This window comes from Protopterus annectens, chromosome 2.part0 (assembly GCF_019279795.1).
Source record: "Protopterus annectens isolate FY-2018-M chromosome 2.part0, PAN1.0, whole genome shotgun sequence".
Taxonomy (NCBI): Eukaryota; Metazoa; Chordata; order Ceratodontiformes; family Protopteridae; genus Protopterus; species Protopterus annectens.
The window spans coordinates 1888553767-1888577356 of NC_056728.1; positions in this window are offsets into that span (position 1 = coordinate 1888553767).

Consider the following 23590-nt stretch of genomic DNA (forward strand, 5'->3'; position numbering starts at 1 on the left):
CACATGTATTACCTCAGCTGTCCCACAGGACACATGTAAATAACACATGAAGGAACACCTCAAGCACACTTGGATCAGCACATGCCCACCACCTGGCGAAATCCCCCCCCCCCAACTTACACTCTATACCCCTACAGCAACTAGTGAAACTGACACCTCTTGTCCTGCCTCGCATACAAATCCCAGCATCCTACAAACCTTCCCTATTGCTCCCCCACCAATCATTCCGATGGCCTACTATACAGTTACAATGTCACCCCCTCTACCTACCTACCTACTCCTTCACTATTCTCTTCTACTCTACCACACAGGTATGGCATGACTAAACCTACCCCGAATACTTGAGTGTAACCTATCCAGAACTGTTACACTGGAATTCAACTTCACCTTAAACTGACCTTTGTCAACAGTCATACCTGACATATAAACCTGACCTAAGCATGTATAATACCGACATGTTAACATAAACTAAGCATGAAGAATGTGGTACGTAGCTATGTTAAGTCTGTTACTCTCTATGAATGTGAACACCTCAGTATTACTTGTAATGTGTAGCTGGGGTTTACTGTGGAGCTCCACTCCCCGGGCCACCGCTGAAAATGGACAAGCATCCAGTCGGATTGTCCCGGTCAACAAATGTAAACCAAATATATGAAGCAGCATGGGGGTATGCGGGAGCTAGTAGGTTTAAGCCTGTTTGGGCAGTGGTAAGCAATGCCCACGCTGGTTAAGCAGTGTAGAAGCCAATTCAGTGTAAGACTCCATAACCGGATGTCAGAAATGCTGAGCCTCGCGTAAACCAGCACATACCCACCTACAATTGCTCTACAGTGCCTTAGTCACTCTGTAGCCAACAGCTGTTGTGCCCATTAACAAAATAACCTGCACTCCCAGGTTGTAACTCCTCGACTCTGCACACTATAGTCTAAGTGATTTACCACTAAGCCATGGCAGATACACATTCAGCTGCTGTTATCACAAACATATCATTCAGCACAGTCATTCAACAGTATAGGAAATGTATGTAAGCATGTAGATTAATACCAGCAAACATGCACATTGCTCAATCACAGTATTCTGAGCAGTCTATGTGTATCAAAGAACAGTGCCTGTCCAATCATACTGTGAGAACAGTAGTCTTGCATAATACCAAAGAGAATAATGAAAAACGATGCACGTCGTGGGGGCATGTGGGAGTGCTTCATGCACAGAATGTCACTCCTGGTGCATCGGTTCCGTGGAACCAGTAGATGAGGCTGGCCCGGTGTGCGAGCAAGCAGCTGCTTCTCAAACCCCTGGCAGGATGCTACCAGTGGGAGAAACAGTGTAGACCAGCTAAGTCTACTCTTGACACAACAACAGGTCCGTCCCTGGCGGGATGAACCAAAAATTGTGAGTCACATAGATGTTTCCACCAGTATCAGAGGAGGATCAAGGGAAGTCTTGTATGTACTTGGACTAAATGGATGAACAGCCTGCAGAAGCTTGGGTTGAGACAGTATAATGGAGGAGTGCCGACACGTGAAGAGAGGGAAATGTGTGGAGGTGTGGTATGGCTGGGCTAGCAACTGGAGAATGGATGGATGCTGTGTACGTGGAGCTCGGGGGCCAGGGGAAGGAAACATGGGTATTACATTATGGTAGAAATATTAAAATGAAGCAGAACAGCAATAGTGTAGTTGGTAGAGCATCCGACCAATAAGCAGGCATTCCCGGTTCGAGTCCCTCTGTAGCACAGTCTGTTTTACATGGCAAAGCACATTATAACCAATATTTTTGTTGCAAAACCCATTAAATAGCTTATATATATGAACTGGAGTACCACAAGAAATGCACATGTGACATATCAGTGTCAGACGGAATAAGGCACTAGTAAGCAGGTGTAAGCACAGATAAGCAATAGTAAGCATATGTATGCACTAGTAAGTGAGCTTAGGGCCTTACAACTGCTTTAAAGTGAGTGCCTTAATCACTCTGTATCCAATGGGACTTTGTCAGCCCAGCAACAAAATAAACAGCCATGCAGGACATGAACCCAGGACCCTATACACCATAGTCCCAGTAGCTATTCCCCAAGCCATAACAGAAGTACAGAGGAATGAGGTAGAGGTAAACATGTCCTCACCATAGTATAACCAAACTGAACCTGTGATAGGCATCAGTATACAGTCATATGCGCCATAACTGACTACAGAACATACATATGTGAACTGGAGTACTGTAGTAAGTCCAGATGTGAGGTGCTATTGTAATTAAGTGTAGAAGTTCCCAGGACCCCATACAGTGTACGTACACATGTCTCAAGGATACATGACACATACATAATAAGTGATGAAGGGGAAATCAATACCAAAAGGCAAATATCATGCAAATCAAATAATACACACCACTAAGCGTAGCACAGCACTGACTCCCAGACTACTGGTAGGATACTACCAGTGGGAGAAACAGCGTCAACCTGCTAAGTCTACTCTTAAACAAATGCATGTCCGTCCCTGGTGGGACGACCCCAAAAATTCTGCTAAAAAAGTCCTTGGGGTAACATACCATGCCTCAAAGATAAGCAAAGACAGTAACGTATGTTCACGGACTAAATGTGTGGGAAGCCTGAAGATCCATGGGTTGGGACAACATTTACCGAAGGGTCCCAAGAAGTGGAGAGTGGGCAATGTGTAGTGATGTGGTTAGATTCAGCTGGAACCTGTAGGAAGGATGATTGATGTGGAGGAGGAACGGGGGGAGGGAATGATGGGTATGACATTATGGACCGAGGTGTGCCGGGGTTGGATGAACCCGTTCTAATGGGACTGGCCCATTGATGTCAGCGAGAAAGGAGGGGGGGCACAGGGAAGGTACTGAGACATACCATTTCCCATGGCAAACCAACCACGTTATGGATAATATGTATGTTGCATAACCCACGGTATAACATATATATATATATATATATATATATATATATATATATATATATATATATATATATATATAAATATATGAACTGGAGTACTGTGGCCATGAAATAATATATATATATATATATATATATATATATATATATATGTATATATACATAAACTGGAGTACTGCAGGAAATGCACATGTGAGGTGTCAGTATCATAATGCATAAAACAGTAGTTAGGTTAAGCAGCAATAAGCTGTAGTAAACATATATCAACACTAGTAAGCGAGTTTACGTTTACAGGCTCAGCAAATCTGATGCAAACTATCTCTAGGCATATGTAACCGGAGGTTTGAGTTTGCGTGACGGTAAGCACAGCATACACAAGGTAAGCAATGTCGAGGCTAACCTGGTGTAACTGCATTTTACCTGCAGTTGGCAATGCTTACCATCACGTAAACACACTTACAATTGCTTGCAAGTGTCTTAATCACCCTGTATCCCACCACTCTTGTTCAACCCTGCAACATAATTGACAGCCACTGCATGGCCCAAACCCAGGACCCTGCATACCACAATCATAGTGAATTAACTCTACACCATGTCAGATATACATAAATCCCATGTATTCCCAGACATATCATGCAGCACAGTCAATCTGCATAAGGGAAATTGTATGAATATCATAACAATCAACCTCTTATTGTAAACATTCTGGACATAGTGTGACAAAAGTGGGGTACAAATTGGGATAAATGTAAAATATTGTCCATATACATGTAAAATGTTACTAGTTAAACAGTGATGTGTTGTAATACACATAATCTGAACAACATGATGTCTGAAACTGTAATGAAAAAACAAAAGTAAGGCAAGTACTACCACTGTGTATGAAGCAACTTCATTTTTTTATTAAAACAATAAAAGCAGTATCATAAGCGCTTTTATGTAAATCCCTTCATCAGATGATGCGAAGTTGCTTCACACATAACGTGGTAGTACTTGCCTAACTTTTGGATTTACTATTTGGATTTTTTATGGCAGCACTTTCAGTGGAGGAGTCCTTTACTTTCAGTGGAGGAGTCCTTTACTTTCTGTTCTTTACTGAAACTGTAATGTATTGGCATTTCTGACTGACCACATGCCTGACATCATCCACATTAATTGGCCAGACAAATGTGGGACATGCCAATATTGTGAGCCAATTATGCATGAACATATGGGCAGTTATAGATCTGTAAATGTAGAGAGATACACAGGTACATATAAATGTATGACTCACACATACATCATATCACATCAATGGTATATAGGTAGATAGATAAATATGTCCACATACTTTTAGATATATACATATACGTATATAAATATATATGTCTATATATATATATATATATATATATATATATATATATATATATATATATATATATATATATATATATATATATATATATATAGATGGATAGATATGTGAATTGCAGCACCAAATAGGAATAACAACCGGAACCTCCACCACAAATTAACTGTCCTTATGCATAGTTAATGGGGGTGGGGGCTCAAATAAGGAGTACCTGGTGATGACTGCTATGCCTCTCCACCACAGCTGTAACAGTTATGCTGTGCAATGCAATATCCAGCACATGCATTTCTTGACCCCAAGACCCTCCGCAACACAGCTACAATGGTCTACCAGTAAGCCAATACACCTGTATAAAGTCAGGGCAATATCTGAAACATATCATCCAGTCCAGTCACGCAACTGTACAGAGAATGTATACCATCATCTTGATGTATCTGAGTATAAATATATTAATATCTAAACTGATACAACATATCAATATATGTATAGATATATGCATAGCTTTCTAACACTATATACATATGGATTACTGTATATGAACATATATACATGCAAATGCCTACGTTGACACATATATTTGTCTACACCTATATGTCTACATATACACAGCAAGTTGCATATGTGTATGCAGATTTACATCTACGTAGGTATACACAGAAATAGTTATATATATGTCAGCAGATATATCTATCTATATCGGTATATATGGCCATACATCTGTAGAGAGCAATGGCAGATTAACAAACACACATATGTCCACATGCACCATAACTGGGGTTGAGAGGCCCCACACACTATATGTCTTGTACAACTAGGCATCCCCCATGGCCTAACACATCCACCCCACAATACACTACCAAGTGTTGCAGATCCCGTAACCAGGACCTGACACAACATGGGCACAGAAAGTTAACAGTACTACATCCCACCTGTATGATGTCAGGCTGGTATTGTTGACATATCATGCAGTACAGTTTGCCTCTCATAGGCAATGTAAAATGTGGTAGCCATCAACATCCCCAGGATACAGATACACAGACACAGATATGCAGATACATATATACATATGTACATATGTACAGATATATATATATATATATAGATATATATATATATATATATATATATATATATATATATATATTATATATAATATATATATATAAATATATATATATATAATATATATTATATATATATTATATATAAATATAAATATATATATATATATATATATATATATATATATATATATATATATATATATATATATATATATATATATATATATATATATATATATATATATATATATATATATATATATATAGATATATAGATGTGTGTGTGTATATATATATATATATATATATATATATATATATATATATATAATATATATATATATATATATATATATATATATATATATACATATATATATGGATATACATGTGACTACACATACACATGCAGATATATGTACAGCAGGATACATATGTAGAAGGTGCACACAATATGGAACAGCCACTATGCTTACAGTTAACACCTGGACAACTGGACACTGTATGGGCCACGCATACAAATGACAATCGTTGCCTGCAACATATACCCACAGAGAGGTTATAGAGAAAACACCACACACAGGTTTGCAGAAATGGAATATCTTTCATTGTGTAGTATTACAGCTCTGTATGCCATGTCATATAGCTGTTCAGACACTGACATCCATATAAACAGAGTAATGCAACTATGAAACAGTTATACTAATACAGTAGTCTGGAATGATTCACAACTATTGCTGTCCAAGCCAAGCCCTTAAAATTGTACAATAGTGAGGACAGACTGGGCCACAGGATACCAAGCGATCAACAGTATGTAATGCAGGTGTATAGTTCAGCAGCCTCTCTCTACACTCTGTACAACAGCAGTGGGTGGTAAAGATGTCATGTGACCAAATGGGTTGTAACTGTGACATAACAAGGCATAACTGACACCATCACATGCACACTGACAAACAGAACAGTCTGTCTGGCAGGAGGCAGTAGGCTTGCAGTAACCGAATATATGTAAGTAATGTAAATATAGGTGAAGTATATGGCACTTTACATCCAGATACCTTAAGGCAGCTCACCCCTAATACCCCCACATATTTAACAGCCTAGGTCATTTATGGTGCCCCCCCGACTCAGTAATATAGGGCCATATACCACTGTTACATACACTGGCCTCTGGAGTGCATAAGAGCACACATGTATTGTGTAGGTGACGCCGACACATATATGGCCCCAGCCCCACCATATTTGTGGGGTATACAACAGAAGTGGACTGATGGCAGCAATGGCAGTGTGATATACTCTCAGCCCACTACAGAACATCCCCCCACAGCATGTCATATGTGCAAAGCTTGATATGTAGGTCATGTACTGATAGCAGTCAACACACACACTGCCAGTGGGATATCTGACACAGGACCTGTGTGGTGGACAGACAACACATGATAGGCACACCTCTGGCCACCAAGAGGATAGGCTCACAGTTGAGAGCTGTGTAGACAGACTACATTCCAAGGTAAAGTAGTATGTACACACACACCTTGTAACACCAGTGCTATACAAAGCATAACACAACTCAACTCACACTCTGTCTGTAGTTCCTGAACCTCCTACAAATATGTAGCTGCCCTGAGTGTGCCAGTTCCCCTCTAAGAGGTATTGCTACCTGCTGTCTGTAACACTGATGCGTACACACATGAAGGACTGTACAAACATCCACAGAATGTCCAGGTTATCTCATCAAATATAACCCCTACTGTACATAATATGTGAAGCAGTCTGATATCTCACTGGCTTGTTAGCAGATATGACACTAATTATGGTGTACAGCACATACGCATCACGTCATGCACAACATATGTACACAGGTTGACAGAGTTGTGGCTGGCAGTACATACACAGGGCCAATAATGGCATGTTGCTGTGATAACCTCACACATTTACTTTTGTAACAGGGGTTGTGGCAACATATGTCCTATGAGGGATAAGACACCAGTAACTGTCATGGCTTTCACCATCTACAGACTGCAATCCTCACACTACCATCTGCAGTCCACAGATAGATGCTCCATTGGTAACACATGAAACCAAAGGCACAACACACAGCCCTGTCTGCAGATGACCCTGCAGATGGGGATTCCACATAAACATGGAACTGACATGACAGGTATGGAGAAATGTAGGAAAGATATATCCACACACACACTTTTAAACCAACAGTACGCAACATGCAGTGTGTGCTGCCCCATTTCCACAGTGTATGTTGTTAGAGATACATTCCCAATCCATCTCAGATGCTGGTTGCCAACCAACTGATCTAGTTCCTGCTCACAGTGAATGACAAGGGCCAACACCAACATGATGTTCCTAGATATCGGAGTGTGTTTCCATGCAATTGGCTATGGGAATGTTGCCACAGCTGTTTCACATGCAATCAGCTAGGGGAGGCTACAGTTTGTGCAAAGGCCATCAGCTGATCATGAGCATCACTTAAACTACACATGCTGCTGCTAAGCAAAGCAGGTGTAGGTCTCCACATCCAGCAGAGAGGGAGTGGGAGAGGTAGACAGAGGCAAATACATGTCAGGGAGGGGTGGGAAAGTAAAACTGCAGCTTGCTTGTGTCACACACCTACCAGCACAGGGTATTAAACCCCTGACAACTATGTAGTGCTATCACAGTTCAATGCAGTTATTGGATGTGCCACATGTGTTACCAGTTGTGGAGCTCTTAGAAAATATATGTGATGGTGAGTGACATCTGCAACAGTGATACGGTAGCTATACAGTAGGTGACGTACATGTGCCTGTCCGCGTGAACAGGTGCCAGCGTCAACACAGCCTCACACTCACAGGGACATGCACACATCGACACACTTGGCAGGGCCAGGAGTACAACTATCAGTAGCGGGATTGCCACAACACATCACTGTGCAGTTATCACATGCACCACACAGGTCATACAGAGGTTATATGGGCAAAGGGTATGAGGAGGTGTCCGACATCAGACAGCATGCTTCAGTATGCCCATGGGGGTTGTAGTGAGTGTGGATGTAAACATACGCACCATACAATACACAGACAAACATAAAGGGTGACAGTACTGACATGCATGGGTGCATGTCTGCACCGGTGTGTGGTGGTAGACTGTGGCAGCAGGGTATACAAGGGTAGGAGATGGGTATACCTTTGCATCAGGCCACATGACAATGGTCTGCATTATGTCTTATGGCTGTAGTTTCCGCACTTGCACACATAGGTGGGTATTGTGTCCCCTATCCAGTCACCTGGGTGACTGTTGTGTGTGGCCATTGCTGTGCATCGCTTGCTATGTATGTGTTCCTTAGTCGATGACATGGACGGTGTCTGGGATGTGCACACCTCCCGCATGCATGTACAGTGACATGTGGAACTGTACCTGGGGTGTCTGACCTATGCTGTGAACACAGATTGTCATCATATGTGCCAGTCTTGCCCACCTGTGGCAGTGACCGGTAATGGGCACCAGGTTTACTCTACACCTACATTGATAGCATGCTAACATCATTCCCTGGTGTCAGTGGTATCTGTCCATACAGAGCATGTTGTCAGGCATGGTATGTCCATTGTGGGTCACATGTGATGGCACCACAGGTGGTGCAGGTGTCCATTGGGGAACATGGGGGAGGTGCACTGTCAGCATGTACATGAATATTGGACAGATGTACAGGGTGGCATGCCATCTGTAGCCCACTGCTATCACTCTATAGTTACTATCAGTGGCCAATATGCAGTGTACTACCCACATATTGGCTGTTGCCTAGGCATCTGTGTGTGTATGACACATGAGTTGAGAGTGAGCTCTGGGTAATACTGGGGTTGCTAACTGTGATTGCCTGGCCTTAATGTCACATGTATGGGTATGTCTTTGCACCCCAGCCTTTCAGCTATTTCACTTCTGTTATCCCTGTACAGTGGATATTGTGATATATAGTAGGGCCACCATATAAGAAATATGCAAAACCTGCTCCACATTGCCAACATGTTCACAGCCACCTCTACACAGGATACAAGTTATAAACATACACACACACACACCTGCCATGTCTGGGAGTAGAACCCCATACCTAACTAGTTTATTACTTCACAGCACTACACAGTTATAGTATGTGCCACTCACATTACTGAAGTACTCTTTCCCCAAAGGTGTATTTCACAATGAATGACATCAGCAGGATTACCAAAGTAGGCCATTTGAAATGTACTGCGGGTGACTACCCTAAAATGCATTGCTTCCTACACAGACAGTGAGACGCACACAAAACATCCACAACTGACATGTGTGGGTATAGAACCCCTGACAGAGGTCTATGTCACACTACAGCATGGAGCTATTATAGGATGCACCATGGCGATTACTAGAGAACTCCTTCCCCAATGCTGTATTTCACAATGAATGCCATTTGAAATGTACTGTGCGTGACTAGCCTATAATGCATTGCTCTGTATACAGACATTGACGCACACAAAATATCCAGAACTGCCATGGGTGGGGATGGAACCCTGCTACAGTTCTAAATCACAATCCAGCAGTACACAGTTACAGGACACGCTATGGAGATTACTGGGCTACAACCTTCCCAGAGGTATATTCCTAGGTGGCTGACATCAGCAGCCTTGCCAAAGTTGAGTATATGAATTGTAAGGAGTGTGAGCACCCTAAAAAGCATTGCTCTCTACACAGTCAGAGACAGACAGACATGCACACTAACACACACACACACACACACACACACACACACACACTTGGTAAGTCTGGGGTTAGAACACCTACCTAGCTACTTTATCACACTACAGCAGTACACAGTTATGGGACACACCGTGGAGATTACTGGGCTACAACTCTCCCACAGGTGTATTTCACATTGGAGTACCTCAGTAGGCTTGTCATAGTAGGACGATGGGGAGGGTGGTGTGTGCATGGGCCATAACCCATTCATGTACGGGTTGACGCGCCACATGCTGTCACACATGGGGTCATATGTCACAGATACATGTATAGAGCTGCTAGATGACTACTTCCTTGTACAGTCATGTTGCACAGCTGGCACATGCACCATATAGACTGTAATGCTGACAGATACTGGTTGTTAGTATCTGCAGTGATTGACACATGCACCTCATGTGTTTGGGGACCTTTGGCTGTGTGCTGGGTTGGACAGGCCTGGATGGCTCCTTGTCACAGTCACAGTCTTCCACACATCTGTGTATGTCTACCTTTGGCTTATTATAGTGTGTCGCCCTGACAAACGTGTCTGTATTCCTATCCACTTTGTGTGCAAGGCATGAGTGGTGCATACTGATGAGTGTCTACACTAACATCTACAACTGCCAGATATGTCTGGTCCAATGGTGTTTGCAGTCATGGCCTTCATGTGTTTAAGTGTGGTAGAATGCCCAGTTGACCTTTCAGTATATTGTTCACAGACATTGCCTTCATTTCTGTGTGAGCATGCCCAGTATGACCATTCAGTATGTTGTTGACTGACATTGCCTTAATTTCTAAGTGAGCGAGCATGCCTGGTATGGCCATCTGTAGTAGATGTGTGGACAGGTAGTTTGTGCTACAGTGCTGACCTTTGTGTTGTACACTGACAGGTAGCATGTTGTGTTCTGCAGGGTATCCATCAATCAGTTGGCTTTGACTGTTACTACATTTCTGCATAGCGGGGGGCACACCTGACTGTTTCTACATTTATACACAGGAGTGGGGGGGCACACCTAACTGTTATTACATTACTATGTAGGATGGGGAGGGTCACACCTGACTATTTCTACATTTCTACACAGGGTTGGGGGGGCACACCTGACTGTTATTACATTGCTATGTAGCATAGGGGGCACAAGTGATACTTGTACACATTTGCTATGACTGTACTTGCATGTCATGTACTCCATTTCATTCTGTATTGCTAACTATCATGCTGACTAGAGGAACACCAGTGTACTACAGATCATGGCTTTGGTTGCCCTACATATTATTGTCTGACTTCCTACCCTTCAGAACTAACAGCCCACTGCATGCCCTGCTGTGGTCTGTCTGTGTAGGCCTGGGGGTGGGGTTAACCATAGCTATCATTCTGGGGCCATGCACATGCCCTGTTTGGGTTGGTCTTCACCTGTCCTACTGGCTGCGACTGTTGTTGGGTATGTGAACCATCCTGACTGGCATGTGTGGGTCATATGGGCATGCATGTCATTCAGCACCTTTCCTGCAGTGGGTTTTGTCACCCTATGTAGTACTGGATACTATGGTGACGCCAGTATGTGTTACACATGTCAGGGTGCCACTATGGGTGTCTACTGACTCCTGCCATAACATTCAGCCACCCAATTCCCTTGCATGCTCACATTCACACCATAGCTACAGGTGATAATACATTCTACTCCATTTGGCAATTGGCAGGTTGATTGACTTACTATGAGGATGTGCCAGAGTTGTGGATGGTGCTGGAGGGCTGCCTATGTTGGATGCACATAGTACACTCCGTATACATGGTTGAGCACAGGTGGTGTCATGTTTGGCATCCCTTTTAATGTATGTGCGAGTCAGAGAGAGGTGTCATTCCCTGGCATCCTACTGTGTCAGTGCATGTGCTATGCATTGCTTCTTTGCCAAGGCCAGGGCATACTGGGCACACCTCCTTCTACCTACTGGGGTGGTTTCAGGTTTTCCTCCTCCAGGTCATTCTGTGCCTGTGCAGGCCTTGGCATTGGTTGGTGGGCTGTGTGGCCCTACCCCATGCTGTTCCTGCTGCAGCTGTTTCCACACGATCATACTGTATAGCATAGCACATATCATAACAATTTGTGTACATAGGTTCATAGGTTCATCGGTTCATACTATGCTATCTGCCCTAGGGCATTTATAAGCCTAGCCAGAATGTGTTTGGATTTTGCCACCCATTTTAAATTTATTTTGCTATGCCCTTTTTCGAGGTTAGTATACTGTGCCTCTGTCTAACAGTGACACAGAAGTGATACCCGGGGTAAACCTACGATCTCCCATCCACTCATCAAGATTCCTCTTGAAGAGAGTCAATGAGGGACTCTGCCTGACCTGGACTGGGATTTTATTCCAGAGTGAAGGGAGCCTCTGGGTTATGAATCTGTCCCTCCAGCATGTCCTATTTATTTCAGTGCTGAGGTTCAAGTCTCGAGCATAGCTCGATGGGATTTGGATTTTCTGAGGTGCAGCATGTCCATTAATTCCGGGTTGGACATGGCTTTATATGTCAGGCACAGAATGCCTCTGAACAGGCGGTATGCCACTGAGTTTCTTTAACCGGGCAGCATATGGCATCTGTTTGAGCCCTTTGATCCTCCTGGTGAGGTACTTTTGGGGCCTTTCCAGTTGCTGCAGGTGTCTGGTAAGGTAAATCCCAAAAGGGGCATTGTACTCAATTATGGGCCTGATGAGGGATGAGTAAAGAGGCACGATGACCTCCCCTGATCTAGATGTGAATCCCTTCATGATTAGGTGGGCTATATAAAATGTTTTTCTAACCACTTTGGCCACGTGGTTGTCAAATGAGAGATTGCTATCAACTTGGGTCCCCAGGTCCCTAATTACTTCTTCTGTACTTAATGGATTACCACCTATGTGGTAATTTGTGGGCACTTTGTTTTGCCAAAGGGATGACTATACACTTTTTGGCATTTAGCTTGAGGCCATGGCTCTGGCACCAGTTGTCTGTTTCTATGAGCCCTTTTGGAGGATGCTTGTGTCGGCTGGAGAGTCGATTATGGCACCCAGTTTGCAGTCATCTGCGAACTTGGTCAGCCACAGTCCTTCCGTGTTGGCCTGTACCTCCAAGAAATATATACCGAACAAGAGAGGTCCCAGGACTGAGCCTTGTGGGACACCACTTGTAACTGGTTTGGAGTCTGACATGGCTCCAGCAATTCTAACCATGTGGGTTCTGTCCTTGAGCCAGTTTGCAATCCATCTAGTGACAAAGGGGTTTATATTTAAGCTGGTGAGCTTATCTATAATGCCCGAGTGGGGTATTGTATCGAAGGCTTTTGCGAGGTCCAGGTAGGCTGTGTAGACCACCTTCCCCTCGTCAATCGCCTTGGTGACTGTTTCAAAGAAATCAACCAGGTTTAAGAAGCAGGATCTGCCCTTAACAAAGCCAAACTGGGTAGGATCCAGTGTCTGTAGGTCCCCAATATCTTTATTTATGAGGTTCATGATGATCCTTTCCATAGCTTTGCAGACCAAGCTAGTCAGGCTTATGGGGCGATAGTTTCCAGGATCCATTGAGGCACCACCTTTATGGAGAGGGACCACTGTTGCTGTACGCCACTCTTTGGGCACATATCCTGTAGTAAGGCTGAGATTGAACAGTAGTTTTATGTTTGGGTTTAGCTCTTCTTGGAGTTCATGTAGGACACAGCCCGGGACACCGTCTGGTCCCATTGATGCTGTGCTTTTTGCTTTGGAGAGGGCGGCTCTTACCTGAGCATCTGAGATGCCAGGTGGGCAGCACTCTGCTGGGATAGATATTTGCCCTTTTGGTGGGGAGGGGGGGGGAGTTTGCGCTGAACCTGTCAGCTAGGATGTTGGCAATGTCTGCGGGTTCAGTGTATTTTTTGTCATTTTGGACTAATTCTGAGCATATCTGGGAATTACCACCCAGGTTACTAACATATCTAAAGAAAGCCTTGTGATTATCCTTAGTGTCCTGTGCAATTTTTCTCTAGAAGCTGGCCTTAGACAATTTTATGAGTGCCCGTAGTTTTTTGCTAATACCGATCAGCGATGCCTTCCTTTTTTGGGATTTTGCTCTATCATTTAGTAGCTTCCTCCTTCTATTGTATAGTTTGTTTATGGCTGGGGTCCACCAGACAGGGCGTCTGCCTTTGGAGGATTGGGTCTTGGTTTTATTTGGGATCGCATGATCCATGCATTCCTGAAGGTGTTCATAGAATGCGTTTATAAAGGATTCTGCGGTCTGGGCGGTATTTTCCACAGGCCCGGGGGCTTTGAAGGATTCCACCTCGGTTTTGAGGAGTGTGAAATTTGCTTTAGAGAAGTTTTTCACTGTGGTTTTCTGGGCAGGGTGTGGGGTTGGGATGTGAATATCCAGTGAGATTAGTTTATGGTCTGATCTTACCAGTGAGGGATACACTTCTGGTCTGGAGCATAGAGTCCCCATGTTGGTGATGATCAGGTCCAGTATGTTTTCCCTCTTGTGGGAGTGGTAACAAGTTGTTCCATAGCATTTGAGTTTATAAATTCTAGGAACCTTTGGGCTAGGGAGTTGGAGCTAGAGTAATGCTCCCAGTCTATGTTTGGGTAGTTGAAGTCACCCAATATAATGGTGTCTGGAGAGACCTTCATATTTTCCAGTGTTCTCAGGAAGGCCGAGTGGGGTTCATGGGTTTGGGAGGTGGTCTGTAGCAGGCTATAAACTGGAAGGCAGTTTTACACACTGTTAGTTGCACATGGATAGTCTCTGATGCTTCGTGCTTTGCCACCAACCTGGAGGTGTGGGTATCTTTGATGAATATCGATACTCCCCCTCCTTTTGTGGTTCGGTCCAAGTTTTGGAGCCAAAAAGCATGGTATCAGGTATAACCTGGTAGTGCTGGGGTGCTCTCGGGAGCCCTGAACCAGGTTTCTGTTACTGCACAGATATCGATGTTCTCCATGCTAAGGAGAGTTTCGAGTGCATGCATCTTGAGGTTTAGACTTCTGGCGTTGAGTAGCATTACTCTTAGTTTCTTATCCCAATTAGGTGGTGAATACTGCAAGGCTCCACCGAATGTGTCCAGACACTGGAAATGTGGCCTGAGCATCCCAAACACACGCCCTATTATATGTCTGGCCTGTGTGTGTGCCTCATTATGGTGTTCTTGTTCAAGTGTGCGTTCAATTCTGATGGATGTCATCAGACACGGCTCCCGTGTGTACCCAGCATCCCCCACTAGGTGACTGTAGGGGATGTCCAGATTGGCAAATCTCTGGCACACCTGCGTCAGATGCCATATGTGAGAATCATCATAATTTCCAGGGCAGCCAGCACACACATGCATTATAATTCCCTGGGCATCACATATGACCTGGCAGTTGATGGAGGGGATGCCCCTGCGGTTGATGTGCTCACCGGGTGGTGCTTTGATGCATATTTGCGTGCAGTCTATAGCACCCACTACCCCAGGGTATTCTGCTATTTGGTGGAAGAGACGCATATTGCTGGTCACCACCTCACGGGTGTTGAGGAATTATACATGCTCACTGGCATGTGCTGACATGGCATCCAGTAACTGGTGGAATACTCTGAATGCTGATGCCTGTGAGATCCCCATGATATCCCCAGTTGTGCTTTGGGAGGTACCTGTGGCTAGTATACCTAGGCCTACACATACCTTGGTATCCACTGGGATGGGTTCCTCTCGGTCAGTTTGGTTTGTCAGGTGTGGCCGGCACAGCTCAACAATTTGCTGTAGGTGGTCTCTGTCCACCCTATAATGCTCCACTATCCCCAGCTCATGTAGCCCCTGGTAGGTTACCCTGGGTCTTTACACTTTTCTCCGTCTCCTCACTGTGGGTTGTTCAGCAGCATGCACATCCTCACCACCCTCAGCCTCTTACACATGTTGTTCTATGTTGCCTGCTGCAGCCCTTCTCATTTTGTAGGTTTGATTGTTAAAATTTCCCCGCTTGTATACACCGGTGGTGTAGAGTGTGGGGAAAAACAGTGGGGACGGTATTTGCTTAGTTTATAGTAGTGTTCTGGGCTGGGCTGTTGCCTGTGTAATTGGTGGCTTCTGATACATTTTATTTATTTTTATGTATTTATTTGCAGTTGTTTAGCCAGGATAGTTCATTGGGTCAATAAGAACCCATTTTCAATGGAGTCCTGGGGAGAAAAGCTCCTACACAAAGGTTATCATAGTTTACAGGTTAAATCTTTTGTGGTTCTAAGACAAAACAAAAATTACAGCAGTTACAATAAAATTAATAGGTTACATTTAGTAGAAAACAAAACATTGCTTTAGTAAATGTACAATTTCTTGAGATGGAATAATACAATTTGAGAATTATAAGGTTATTTACAATTGGCTTAGTATTTGCTAGATGTAAATATGAAGTTGGTGCCTGGAATATATGAGATAGTTGCCTGTAGGAAGTGGAGAATAGGCTATCTGGGGTGGGAGCAGGAGCATTCCCATGTGGATGTTAGATGTGAGTGCAGTGATTTTTTAAAGGCAGGGAGGTTGGTGGTGGTAGGGATGGAGGGAGGGGAGTTCCATAGGAATGTCAGGGGAAAGGACCGGAGGTTTTGTCCTGGAGAGCGAAGGGGTTTGTACAGTTCTATTAGGTTTTGGTTGCTAGATCTTAGGAGTCTTTCTGGGCAGTGCATTTTAAAGGGAGAGGAAAGGGAGGGACAGAGGGAGGGGTGAAAATTGAGTTTATGTGCATAAGTAAGCTGAGTATAGGATCGATAGTTGGGAAGCTCTAGCAAGTTTAGTTTGTGGAGGGATGCACAGTGATGGGTTGATGATTTGTGGCTAGAGGCAAATTTGGCAATTTTATTATAACAAGAGGGCAGTTTTGTCTTGAGAGATGATTGTAGGTTTGTTAGGAGAGGGGCACCAGAAAGGAGGGAAGGGATGAGAAATGTAGTAGAGAGAGTGAGCTTAGTAGATGTAGTGAGGTATCAATTGTGTCGGTATAGCATGCCAAGTTTTTGGTGTTTTTTTTAATGTTTATTTGTAGATGGGAACTTAATCTAAGCTGGTCATTGATCTGGACTCCTAGTAGTTTGGTTTCAGATACCAGTTCAAGAGGTGTGTTATTCTGGCTGGTGATGCAGACTAGATTTCTATCAATGGTGTTAGTTTTAGAGGGGGTAAATACCATAAGTTTGGTTTTTGACACATTGAGTGCTAAATGTTTGTCTTTCATCCACTGTTCTGTGGTAGAGAAAATGTCTTGAGTCAGCTTTAAGAGAGTGGGGATAGATGTAGCAGTACAGATAATTGTTGAATCATCTGCATATTGAATAAGGTTAGCATAAGGGATCAAGTGGAATAAATCATTTATGAATATATTGAAGAGGAGGGGACCCAGTATGGAACCCTGGGGGACACCAGTGGGGATGTTAAGGAAAGAGGAAATGGCTTTTTTCCACTTAACAGCTTGTTGCCTGTTAGAGAGATAGCTGGTGAACCAGTTGAGAGAGGGATGGGATAGGTATAGGTTGGATAGTTTAGTAAGGAGATGGTTGTGAGAGATAGTATCGAAGGCCTTAGAAAGGTCAAGTAAGAGGGTAGAGACAGTAAAGCCAGAATCCCTGGCTTTATTAACAGTTTCCAGGAAGGATAGGAGGGCAGACATAGTGCTGTGACTGGGTCTGGATCTGTGTTTGGTGGAAGTTAATAAGTTGTTGTCTAAGAGCTAGGGAAGTAGTTGAAGATGGATACATTTTTCTAGGAGTTTTGAGAGGGGGGAAGAGAGGATGGCGATAGAATGGAAGTTAGTAATATTGTTATTATTGCCTCCTTTGTGCAGGGGTATGATGTAAGCCTTTTTCCAGAGTTGGGGTACAAGACCTTGGATAGAGCGATTGATTAGGATACTGATAGGGAAGGCAATGGCATTGGCAGATATGCTGAAGTAAGATGAGAGAATGTTATTGGGGCATTGGTGCATGGTTTTAGCTTTTGCAGGAGTTTTTATGGTAGAAGTAGGAATGGATTTTATAGAGAAAGGTGGGGGTTGAGATTATAGGGAATGAGAGACTGGAGGTGAAGGGGGTGACAAGAGAGGAAATGTAGAAGTAGGGGGTGAAGTGTTGTTAGAGAAGGATGAGGTTAGTTTGCAAATAGAGTCTATGAAAAAAGAGTTGAATTGGGTGGCTAGATCTATATCTAGTGCATTTGGGTCACGGCTTGGGTTTTCAGTTGTGCCGGGTTTTAGGAGGGTAGTGATACCATTCCAGAATTTTTTGTGGATTGGCTTTATGGTTGTTTTGAAGTAAGGAGAAGTAATTCTGTTGGTCTGCTGTGATAAGCTTTTTGACTCTGTTGTGAAGTGTTTTGAACTCATTAAGGGTGGTAGGAGTTTTGTTTCTTTGTTAACATGCCCAGGCTTTCTCTCTAATGCGCATAGTAGTTAGTGTGTTTTTTGTTAGCCAGGGGGCGGTTTTGTTTCTTATTCTTTTGGTTTTTATGGGGGCATAACTATCTAGCAGTTTTAGGAAAGTTGCATTAAAGTGTGCAACAGCATTATTCAAGGATAGAGTTTTTAGAGGGTTCCAGTTAAGTGATTTGAGGGATTCAGAGAAGGCTTTTGGGTTGAAGTTCTTTAGGTAGCGAGTGGTGATGTAATTATGAGTTACTTGTAAGGGAGAAGGAAGACGCCTAGCAAAGATGGGAAGGTGGTCGCTGAGGGAACCAGGAAGAGTTCAACTATCAGGGTAGTAGTGGGGGTGAGAGACTAAGATCCAGTCTAGGTTGCTACCACTGGGGAAGTCTTTAGAGGGCCTGGTAGAGGAGTTGATGAGCTGAGACTAATTATATAGGTTGATATTTATGGGGTGTGTAGGGGACTGAATGGAGGCCCAATTAATGTTTGTGTCTCCCATGATAATTGTTTCATTACTGATATTGGTAGAAAGCCAGGAGAGGATATCCTCAAGTACCGAGATAGTGTCTCCATGGAGAATGTAAAGGGAGGCTATGCATATGTGTTTGTGTTTATTTAACTGAAACAGAGCCAGTATTAGTTCTGCATTGGTGAAGTGGGGGATGGGTTTATTATAGGGAGTAATGGATAGGGAGGATGGATAGAGTAGAGCTACTCCACCACCCTTTTTGTGGGCCCTGTCATTTCTGATGATAGAGTAGTTAGGTAGTACTATTTCAGCATCTTTTATATGTGGTGTTAACCAGGTTTCAGAAATAGCTAAGATGTTAGGTTTGTTGTGGAGAAGCCAGGCATGCAGGTTGGGAATTTTGTTATCTATGCTATGGGCATTTAGAGAAACTAGTAGGGTGGATTTAGATGTAGAGGAGGGGGTGTTTGGGCCAGGGTTAGGGTGTATATCACCAGACAGAAATATGAATGTTAGATGTTGGATTATTCTGAAAAAGGTGTTTGGATTGCTTTGTTTCTGTGTTGTGTATTGTTAGATTTGTGAGGGATTTGGGGGTTAGAAGGGGGCTAGAGATTTTATAAGGAGTGATTAGTTTGTAGTGAAAAAATAGATGGCTGTTAATGGGATACAGGCCAGGGGATATTGAGATAAATGACTGGTAGTGTGTTGTGAGGAGTGAGTTGGTTGTATGAAGGAGTGGTGAGTGGGATGTAGTGCTGGGCTGGGTAAGGTAGTGGAAGTAAATAAGGTTCAGAAGAAGTAATAGTTGCATTGAGAAGGATGTATGTTTTGTAAGCATGTTGAGGCTATGATAAAGTAGATATATGGTGTTACGAAAGGTATAGGAGTAGGAACTGCCTTATTAAAATGGGAGGGAAGGGTGGAGTGATAGATGGTGAGTAGGGGGAGGGAGAAGGAAGAGGATGGTGGTGAAGGGGGTGGAGTTTAATAGGTAGAGAGGAAGTAGGAGTAGTTAAGTGAGTATACGTTTAGAGGCACTGGGGGTGGGTGGAATTTGGGGGTAGGGTAGGGGAGCAGAGTGAGCCCGCAGGGTGAACGGAGCAGGTAGAGCCAAAAGGAAGTGAAGCCTACAGAATCTATCAGAGATTGTAACTCAGAATTAATAAGGGCTGCAGTTCAAGAGTTAATGAGGGTAGTATGGACAAGGTATATGAGGTTGTTAAAGTCCTGGGAAGTAGAGAGGGTTAGGTAGTTTTTAGGTTGGTAGAGCAGACGTAAAATAGCTGATAGGGTTTGTAGATAGAGAATAGCTATTAATTTATGGTTGAGGTTTGAAGGGGAGAGACTGGGCAAGTGTCTGCAGGGATGTTTAACCTACTGATAAATATCTGAAACTGTAGGTGGTGCTAAGGAAGGAATAGACTAGCTAAGCATCTATAAGATGTATGCTGCCAGCTAGTAGTAAGGAGAGGGTGGACAAAAGTGAGGGAAGAGTCTTTATTCACTTATAGATTGGGTCTAGGAAACACTGAGAAAGACTGGAGGGGGGAAAGTGGTAAACAGGCTGCGGTAGTCTACTATCACACACACGGAGGTCAAAACAGTACAGGCTTTGATTTCCTTAGATAGAAAATGTAATCTCATTGGTGGAGATTGATAACGCCTGGTAGTAGACAGTTCAAAGGTGTCTTCTATTTGAGGCAGTGGTAGTCCTTGGATATATACTGAGGGAAGGGAGCGCCTGGGTGTGAGGCTGTAAAAAGAGAAAGGATAAGATTAGGCAATTGCAAGGCAGAGTAGGAGAGATACAAGGGAGAGGAATAGATTAAGATGGAAAGCTCAAGGTGCAGGAGAGAGAGCTAAGCTGGACGTGGAATTAAAAGCATGTTTGTATAGAGGGGAGGAAAGGTTGAGAGAGATATGGATAGAGAAAAAAGTAATAACTATTACAACAGCAGTATTTTAGGCAGTAATATCTCTAATAAAAACACTTCCTCAACAGTAATAACTATTATAACAGCAGTATTTTAGGCAGTAATCTCTCTGATAAAACATTTCCCCTACAGTAATAACTATTAAACAGCAATAGTTTAGGCAGTAATCTCTCTAATAAAAGATTTCCCCTTCAGCCAAGGAGAATAAATATACCCCAAGGCAGTCAGGGCACTTCTAAGCATTAGCAGCAGAAAAAATCAATATTAGCACTTGAAGAAAGCATTATATGCAGTAATATATCTAGTAAAGCATTCCCCTTCTGAAAAGTCTTTTCACCATGTTTTGCGGCAGCAAAACAGTCAATATTAACAGTAAGAAAAATGTTATAGCCAGTGATGTCTCTAGCAAAGCATTTCCCCTACATTTAGATGTATTTTAGGCAGTGAATCTCTAGCAAGGCATTTCCTTACCATAAAATCCTTCTCACAGCATTTTGCAGCTAAGCTAGTTCTCTTTGATTTCCTTCCTACTGCTGTTTTCCCTTCCCATTGCCCTTCTGTTTATGCCTGGGGGCCCACCGTGCAAACAGAGTACTCAAATGTGCACACGGCTGCAATTTCCTGGTTTGACTTCTTTTTTCTTCCTGTAAAATCCGATGCGTGGCACGCACACCCGCTTACACTTTGTAAAGAGTGCTAGACAGGTTTAGACACACCCCCTAGCTTAGCTGTTCTATGCTGGGAACATACCCAAGCCACAGGGCTCCAATCTGTTTACAGTATGCCTGACACACCCACAAATAATGTCACCTACCTCCTAGTCTTGCACTCAGCTACTCATACTCTTACACTGTTAGGACCTGCCTCACATGCTGGGGAAAACTGGGATTCACTATCCTTCCCCTCATTTGCATAGGATTGCCTGCTAATGCATAGTTACATGTGTCACACTGAGCCTCCCCCCTTAGCAACCACTATTCACTGGCCAGGTTGTCTTTTGCCTGCCATTGACTTGCATGGCAGAATACTGATTTTAGTTAGAATGCTTGTTTTAGGTTTATTTTCTTATTTTCCCACCAATCCCATTTGTGCACCTCTGCCCTATGCTTAAACAGCAATGATCGGCGTAAATACAATAAAAGTTGCATTTTTTACTTTTTGTATTGTTTGCAATGCCAATGGCCTTATACCTGGCCATTGGCATGCTTCCTCCATAATTTGCAGTCTTTATTTGGAGCTGCCATGTCTCCATTTTGGATTTTGCAGACCCGTACTCGGTTACTAACTGAGTACATTTCTGCAGATTACGCTAGTCCTGCATGGCCTGATTCCAGCTTCCTGGATAGCAGATTTACCTCATTTGCATGGTTTTCACCTGCAAATGGGGTAATTTGCATATGGGGGCTGGGAACGTGCAGGACTAGTGAAAGAGCACTCGTGCACGTCAAACAAGCACGTACATGGATTGCTAGGCCGCCATATTGCCAACATTACCTCTTACACTAATCATGCACACCGTGCAAGCTTTTGAGAATCTGAGGGGTGTCATCCTGACACTTGCTTCATGTCTACATAAATTACATCACAATGTGTATGATTCAACAAATTTCATGACAACCAACATCATACATACTTTGGATATGAGCTAACCATTTTCTTGACAAAATAAATCATTACAGATTTGTGACATTTATAAGGTATTATAAGCTATATAATTGGAGTCTTTCCAGATGAAAGTTAGAGTTGAAGGATATGCCATTTTGAATGTTAATTCCGTGCTGTGTTAGTAGTTGAACTTTCAGTTTCATATCGCTAAACTCAGTTCTAACCTTTTTGGACAGATCAGATAATATTTTAAATCATAACTACATAAGAAAATGATTATTATTTTTTTAGATGGTAGTAAAAGATGGATGGCGCCTTCTGCCTTAAACGTTTTAACATAAATAAGTCTTGGAGGGTGATCCTGTGTGTCTGTAGTGATGTGGGAAGAGCGCTGGGTACCATGTAACCTTCATGTGTGAGAAGAACACTTGAAGGACCACCAAAAAAAATGTAAATTTCTTTTATTAGAACCTCGTTTAAGTTGATGATAGGGCAATCTTCTACCTGACTCCTCATGATGAGATTATCTCACCTACATTTGACCTCAACTGTGTCAGTGGTGCAACCGATACCCTTTCCTTTGGTGCAGAAAGCTGTGGGTTCTATTCCCACACCAGGTAGATGGATTGGTGGCACTGTAGTGCAGCATAAAGGGAGTGGTACACTCCTGAGTGTGTCTTCCTTTGGATGAGATGTTAAATTCAAGTCCTATTTGCTTGAGTTAGGGTAGCTCAGGTGATTGTAAAAGATTCCATGGCACCTATCAAAAAGAGATGGGGATGGGAACATTCCTAGATACCCTAGCCATATTTCACCTTGTAAGATAAATACTCCTTTGGTCTCCCCAGAAAAGAAGTCACTAGCCTAATAAGACTTACCTGGTCAACAAAGAATAAATAAAAATAAAAAAATCACATTTCAGGGAAGCAGAGCATATTTCTAAATGATTAAGTTTAGGAAGTATTTTGTTGTGACAGTCTGCTGTGCTGGAAACATTTTTTTCATATTTAGGCAAACATTTTTAAAGATTTTTTTTTTTTTGTAAATATTTTATATCTGCAATGCCCGTTTACATGTGACATGTTACAGAGTGATATGCAAAGGCATTAAAGCAGAGTGTAA